Source organism: Sebastes umbrosus, chromosome 11, assembly GCF_015220745.1.
Source record: "Sebastes umbrosus isolate fSebUmb1 chromosome 11, fSebUmb1.pri, whole genome shotgun sequence".
In the NCBI taxonomy this organism is placed as follows: Eukaryota; Metazoa; Chordata; class Actinopteri; order Perciformes; family Sebastidae; genus Sebastes; species Sebastes umbrosus.
Genome location: NC_051279.1, coordinates 30,308,082 through 30,315,854, shown reverse-complemented (window position 1 = coordinate 30,315,854; position 7,773 = coordinate 30,308,082). Strand labels below are relative to the sequence as shown.

The window sequence follows — 7,773 nt, the reverse complement described above, 5'->3', positions numbered from 1 at the left end:
GATTGCCTGTGGCAGTTGCAGTGAATCTCATATCTTGAACCTTTATATCTCTCCTTTTATTAGCAAAAAGCAACATGCACAGCATTCAGTTTATGTTAGCATTCTCATTTTTACATTGAGCTGCCACCACTTTTACAGATTGAAATGTCAAACATCATCATGTCAGTTCAGCAAGCTAACACTGAAAGGATAGTTCGGGTGTTTTAAAGTGGGGTTGTATGAGGTACTTCTCCATAGTCAGTGTATTACTTACAGTAGATGGCGGTCGACACGCCCGCCAGTCTGTAGAAACAGACAGGAGTACCGGCACGGGAGCAGAGCAATGTGCTGCTGTGGACGGGGACGGCAGAAAAATGTATTTCAGCCACCTAAAAGAAAAGCTCACCTAAAAAAAACAATATCAGTTTAAGTGTACACTATATTTAGAATATTTTCACCGCTTTATCTTCCCGTCAGACAGTTCTTTCCGAAAAACTGAAACTTATCTATGTTCTCTTGAAAGATATACAATCTATTTTGTCCTACATTTTCTTGTCCTTCCTTCTGGCTACTTCCACTGTTTTTATTAGATACACATTGCTTCCACCAGAACATACAGTGCAGACGTTTCAGCTTTGGGTGATTGATGAACTCAGTGGAAGATGTAGTTGGGGTATCCCATCCTAAGTGAGATCCCTTTTGGGATAAAACTAATAAAGTTTATGCTTACTCTAGGTCTGGAGTTTCAGTTGGCTCAGTTGTGTGCTACGGAATGAATGTAGTGTCTGTGAATGTTGCGCTGCCAGGTTTTAAATCTATTATCTTGTATGTGTGTATACAGTCCCATCCAGTATCTGTTGTGTGTGGTCAGCTGGTGCAGACTCTGCTCAGCAGCTGGCCGGAGGGAAGTTCAAGATAAAGGTGGATGTGCTCAATCAGCTGGGTCCACTATGCTTCATCTCCATCCAACACTTTGATGTCCATCTGTGGTGAGGCTCACACTGAGAGGGACAAGTGTAAACCACTCGTATCTCACTTCACTAAACACTGTTTTGATTGCAGTTGCATGTCCAAGATTTATATTTGCAGATGAACAATGCTTGCATCTTTTTTTATTACTATTTCCTGGAGCATTCCAGTAGATAAACAGCTTCCTCAGAGAAACGGACTCCATGTGGAGTGTGCAGTTAATCAGACATTATCTACTAAAGAGGAAAAGGTGGAGTGGAAAGGTTCAACAATTAACTCTATAGGATTCAAACCATCAGAGTTCATGTGCAGTAGTAGCTCTAGACAACAGTGCTGATATTTTATGAGAGATTTTAACAATGCCCAGTACTCATCACTACAGAGAATTTATTATAGCAGCAGTTTGTTATAATATTGATCAGTAGCTGGCAATGACAGCTTTACCAAACCATTAACATCAGCTTGCAATCAACACGCGACGCCCTCCAGTCATAAATGCTGTTGAAATTGTTGCTGGTCACATATTTCCTCAGTTTTGAACACGCCAGTCCGGGCTTGTGGCATGGCTTCCATTCTTCAGCCCTTCACGCACTCTCATTTTTTCAGAAACACTTGTAGACACAGAGTACTTAATCCACTCTTGGTTCCCAGATGTGTCAGATGTGCCGTTGAGCGGCGGTGCTGAAGGATCTCAAGGAACGCTATTTTGCAGGGAGGGAAGAGAGGAGTCATTTGAGTTCAGGGAGGGGGAAATGTGTGAACAGTAAAACATTTCACCTTCCTGGAGGCTGAGTCAGAGTACTTCTATCTGAGCTGGGAGCGAGGTAGAGGAGTGGGGGGCGGGGGGGGAGCTGGTTAATGTGATGGCTATCTACTGACCCGTGCACCGCTGAGCTCCTACTGGAGGAGTAAATTAGATTACTATTCTTCTAGTACTTCTCACAGACAAAAATGTAAACAAGATTCTCTATGAGAAAAACTGGACACTTGCATACCTTTATGGCAGGATTATTTTGGGTGTAGTGGTGAAATCCATTTATAGCTGTTTGGGTGAGAAGACATGCAAATGTTTGCAAAGATATTTTAGGTAGAAATTTGAAGCATTCCCAAAGTTTACAGTTTCACTTGAATAATTTGTTAATTTGGAAATTCAGTTTAATTGGAAAAAAAAAAGTTAGATCCCAGACATACTTTGTTATACTCCTGCAGCGCCAACTTTCCTCAGAGGCAGGTCATATGAACTTGAATCTGGCGCTGGTTTGCAGGGATACAATTACAATTTCACAGACACCCTTTTAAGTAAATCCGTCATAATTTAAAATACGTGATACCTTATAATATATGATGGTATTAGAATTCTTTTCTTTTTATCAGGGAATGTGTCTCAGTGTAGGCCTAATGTTATTGCACTTTCACAAGTCCGTTTGGCTAATCCGAATCAGACAGAAATCAATCTTTTGGTACGTTTTCTATTTAGTCTGGTTCTGTTATATAGTGCACAAATGAAAATTCAGTGGTAAAGTTACTGAACATGGGATTGCACATTTAGCCTTGAGTGTTTCCTACATTAATTAAGGTGATTAAGACCTTTTAACAGTGTCTTTTAACAGACTTTACAGTGTCCCAAATAGGTCATGACTATCCCACATTAGGAAATAAAGATTTGTCTGAGAAAACTTGGCATTTCTTTTATGAGTATGATATCTGCATTTTCTTTTTTTTTTTGAAGCTGACATTACAACCCATTTAAAGAGACTGTTTGTAAGAATCAGAAATGCTTGTTAAAAGCGACACCTATGGCCGTTAAGTCAACGAAAGTCAGCGTCAGGCTTGCGCTTGCTTGCTCTAAATAGACATGAACGAGCATTGCTCAAAACAGTGAGGCGACACGCGTCAGCTAAACCACAATATCACTCTATATTTCACCTGCTTGGCAGTAATGTTAGCTGACAAGACAAAGGTCTCTCCATGAATCAATGCTGATCCTAGTGTAAGCTTTTCCTGCTTCAGCCTCCCGACCGCAGCCCGAGGGAGACACCAGCACCCGGTTGGAGACGATAACGTTTCTCGCTGCGGAGCTCCGTCACTTCACAAGACACGGAAAACCTCTGTTGGTCTGGAGGAGCTGCAGCAGTAATTTCTGCACAAACGTCCACTATACATTCACTAGATATTCTCAGAGCTACTGAGTCTCCTGCAGTGTGTAGTGAGCGCGCATGCACGTGAGGTCGAGCGAGCTGAGTGAAGGCAAGCAGGCAGGCAGAGGAGCAGTGGAGCAGAGGACAGCAGAGACTCCGGCCCTGGAGACCAAAGCTACGGTCTCCCCCGCGTACTACGACCGCGGCCAACACTGTTTTGCAAGACGGGCTTCACTAGATAGAACTTTGTGGTTTTGGTGCTTTCGTGTAGTTTGTGTTGGAGTCTTGTCTGAACAGCATAGCCACATGCGAGCACCATATGCGAGCGCGCCCAGGACACCGACCCGGGTGATTTATACGTGTAAGAAGTTACAAACAGTCGCTTTAAGGAGCTCATTTGTCTTCTTTGCAAGTGCTCAGAGAAAAGAAACACAGTGTTGGAGGAGGAACAGCCGACTGGGTGGAGACGAGGACATCAAGGTGAGGAGAGGTGGACCTAAAAAACACTACTATCTGTACACAGTTGGAAACTGTAACAGTCAAATGACATGATTTTTATATTTGAATGATTGTGTGACTGTAATATGTATTTTTGCTTCAGTAAACACTAGAGGAGCAGCTGGAGAACCAGAGGGAGGCTCAACAGAAGCTGCTCAGCCACCTCTGAGACAAGATCTAAGACAAGCAGAGGATGCTGGACGAACTCAGAGTAAGGCCAGTAAAGCTAAATATTGCCTTGATACTTTGATTATTGTTTCTGTAAGTATTGTATGCCATAAAAGCTTCATTATATAGTATGCCATGAAAAACATCATAGTATAGTATGCCATAAAAAATGTCATAAAAAATATAATAGTATAGTATGCCATAACAAAATGTCACAACAAATGTCGTGAAAAATGTCATAATATAGTATGCCATAAAAAAGCTCATAGTATGTTATAATATAATATGCCATAAAAATATTATAACAAATGTCATAGTATATAGTATGCCATAAAAATTAATATAGTATGTCACAAAAAAAACTGTCACAAGTATAGTATGCCATAAAAAATATAATATAGTATGTCATAAAGAAGTCATAGTGTAGAATGCCATATATATGTCATGAAAATATTATAGTAAGTCGTAAAAGAGTCATAAAAATGTCATAAAGATATAGTATGGTATGTCATTAAAATGTCATAAAAAGTATCATAGTATACATTCTGGGCGGTATATCGACTTTTTAAGGTATGTTATTAAAGTTGAGTGTTGCGTTATGTAACGTTTCTTCCGTAAAGCCTTAACAGTGTAGGCTATGCATCTCTCCTCCTGCTCTCCTCTCTCTAACTCTCCGACTAGTACTCATACTGGTTACTGTATGAAGCACGTGCATATGCCCATGCTGATCTGGTGGGAGGAGCTTAAGAAAGAGAGAAAAACTGCAGGATGAGGGCTGTAATTCCAGATTCTGGCTTTTTTTTTTTTCTTTTCCAGAAAACTACCCTGGGGTACCAATTGAATTACAATATGCTAAAAGGTTATAATGGAATTTTTGCCAAATAACAACAAAAATAAACTGCATGCCCCAGGTTTAAGTATAGTATGTCAAAAAAGTATTAAAGTCAAAGCATAGTATGTCAAAAAAATACATAGTATAGTGTATCATAAAAAGTCATAAACATTCTAGTATGTCAAAGAAAATCATAAAAAGTCATGGTATAGTATGTCAAAAAACGTAAAAAAAAAAAGTCATAGTATAGTATGTCGAAAAAAGTCATAAAAAAGTCATAATATAGTGTATCGAAAAAAGTCATAGCATAGTATGTTGAAAAAAAGTGATAAAAAAGGTATACTATACTATAACATTCTTTTATGGTCTACTATACTAAGACATTTTTATGGCATACTATATCACTTTTATGGCATACTACACTACATTATTATTTGTCATTGCATACCATACTATGACATGTACTATAACACTTTCTATGGCCTATAATACTATGACATTTTTTGTGAGATACTATCCTATGACTTCTTTTATGGCATTTTATGAGATACTATACTATAACATGTTTATGAAATTTCATATGGCCTATTACACTATGTCTCTTTTTATGACATTTTTATAACATACTATACTATGACATTTTCATGGCATACTATACTATAACATTTTTTATGACATTTTTATAACATACTATACTATGACATTTTCATGGCATACTATACTATAACATTTTTTATGACATTTTTACGGCATACTATGACATTTTTATGAAATTTTATATGGCCTATTATACTATGTCACTTTTTATGACATACTATACTGTGACATTTTTATATGTATACTATTAAACTGTGACATTTATTATATCATGTTATATACCCTATAATACTATGACATTTTTATGACATATTTATTGCATTCTATGACATTTTTATAACATACTACGACTTCTTTCGTGACATTTTTTTATGAAATAATATACTATGACATTTTTCAATGATACTATACAATGTCATTTTTTATGAGATAATATACTATGACATTTTTCAATGATTCTATACTATGTCATTTTTTTATGATATACTATACCATGATATTTTTATGATATACTAAACTATACTATGACATTTTTTCCAAGATACCATACTAACTAACTAACTTGACTAAGATTATGATTATTATTAGTATTATCACTTTTCTTTTCCTTCATTGGCTATTAATTTGAATAAGAATGAAAAAAAGTAAATATACTCCTCCGAAGAGGGGGGATGGTAGCGAGCCCAAAAAATAAAGAGGGGGCAGCCCTACATACTATAACATTTTCATGACTTTTTAATGGCATACTATATGACTTTTTTATAACATTTTTATGGCATACTATATTATAACTTTTTTTATGGCACACTATACTATGACATTTTTATGTCATATTATGACTTTTTTATAAAATGTTTATGGCAGACTGTATTATGACTTTTTTATGGCACACTATACTATGACATTTTTATGGCATTTCTGACATACTATAGTGTGACTTTTTTATGACTACTACTACTAACGTTACTACAACCACTACTACTACTGCTCCACCAATTGCTACTAATACTACAACAACTTCAACTATCACTACAACTACTACTACTACTAGTTGATTTGATAGTTACCAAGTGTTTGTTCCAGTTCTTGTCTCCTCCAGGCTCTTCAAGTCCCTTTGTTCATTCAGCAGTCTGGACAGAAAACAGAGACATAACATCAACATCTATGAAACATATAAAGTCTCTCCTGCTCCAATAACAGACCCTGGTTCACCACTTTTTAAACAGTTCAGTTGCATCAGTTTTCATGGAAGACGGATCAAAACCTTGTAAAACACAAACCACAGGTAGGTATACTATAGGTCATATACTGATAATCTGATCATGTAATCACAAAGTGCCTTCTGTAATGATGACAAACAGTTAAAGTGACTTGCACTGAATTACATTTAAGACCCTATAAGTCACAAAATGACTCACAATGATTAAATTGAGACCTACACTGTCTGCCAGTCCGTTAATTTGGTAACAAATAATAAAAATATAAATAAATAAAACATGAATGTCCAGGTAGTCAAGTGCATATGACGCATTATGGAGTTCCACTGGATCCATTCTAACCATCTACTATCAATAAAAAAAGGCTAAAATGTCAGATAAATACCTTTAAAAAACAGAAAAATCTGAAACAATAATCAAAGTATGGAGAAGATATTGCTTTACTGGTGTTTCCTCACTTTGTGAGTTCGTCCAGCATCGATCTTGTCTCAGAGGCTGCTGAGCTGCTTCTGATGAGCCTCCCTATGGTTCTAAAGAGACACAAAAACACACATTTCAGACACACAATCATTCAAATATTAAAATCATGTCATTTGACTGTTACAGTTTCCAGCTGTGTACAGACTGTAGTGTTTTTTAGGTCCACCTCTCCTCACCTTGATGTCCTCGTCTCCATAAAGTCTGCTGCTCCTGCCACAACATCTCACATCTTTTCTCTGAGAACCTACAAAGAAGACAAATGAGCTCAGCTTTAGCTATTCTGAAGTTCTGGACATCAGGGATAATGAAATAATTTATTTCCTAATCATTTGAATTGCGTGTTTTTATGCAAATAACCACTATAGATGACAATAACAAAGTAAAAGGATAACATTTAGAAATATCGGACAGTTGGAATGTAGCACAAGATGGAAGTGAAAGCAGCGCTCTGTTTATTTAAATGTGAGATTGCAATAAAGATATATTGTCCCTAATCTAAAAATAATCACAATCTCAATATTGATCAAAAATAATCGTGATCATCATTTTGGCCAGAATCATGCAGCCCTATGATTCAGGAAGGTTGTTTATGTATAGACTAAAGAGTACCTGTTTTACTCTTTAAAAAAGAGGATGTTTTATTGTTGATAATGACACATTGTTCATGGTTCAGAAGATATGATTCAAACCATGTCAAGTTTTTTTGAGAAAAACTGTATTTGTAAAGTTTGGAGATAAGAATACTATAATTTACAGTATCATTGCCCTCCTTTCATTTCTACTAGCCCACCCTAATATAGCTAGAAACTATCAATATATCCACACATCTTTAAATGACTGAGTAAAGCCATTACTAGCATATTTCCACCTCCTAAAATTAGATAATTCTGCTTAC

The 7,773-nt window shown here is 36.6% G+C and overlaps 1 long non-coding RNA gene across 1 annotated transcript; it reads right to left on the bottom strand.

The window, feature by feature from the left end:
* Nucleotides 1-325: 325 nt before the first annotated feature.
* LOC119497223 lies at nucleotides 326-6,930 on the bottom strand. Its single transcript, XR_005208887.1, has 3 exons — nucleotides 6,857-6,930; nucleotides 6,249-6,311; nucleotides 326-1,649 (listed from the first exon to the last, which is right to left on the bottom strand). It is a non-coding gene; the product is annotated as an uncharacterized LOC119497223 (long non-coding RNA).
* Between the last annotated feature and the right edge of the window lie 843 nt (nucleotides 6,931-7,773).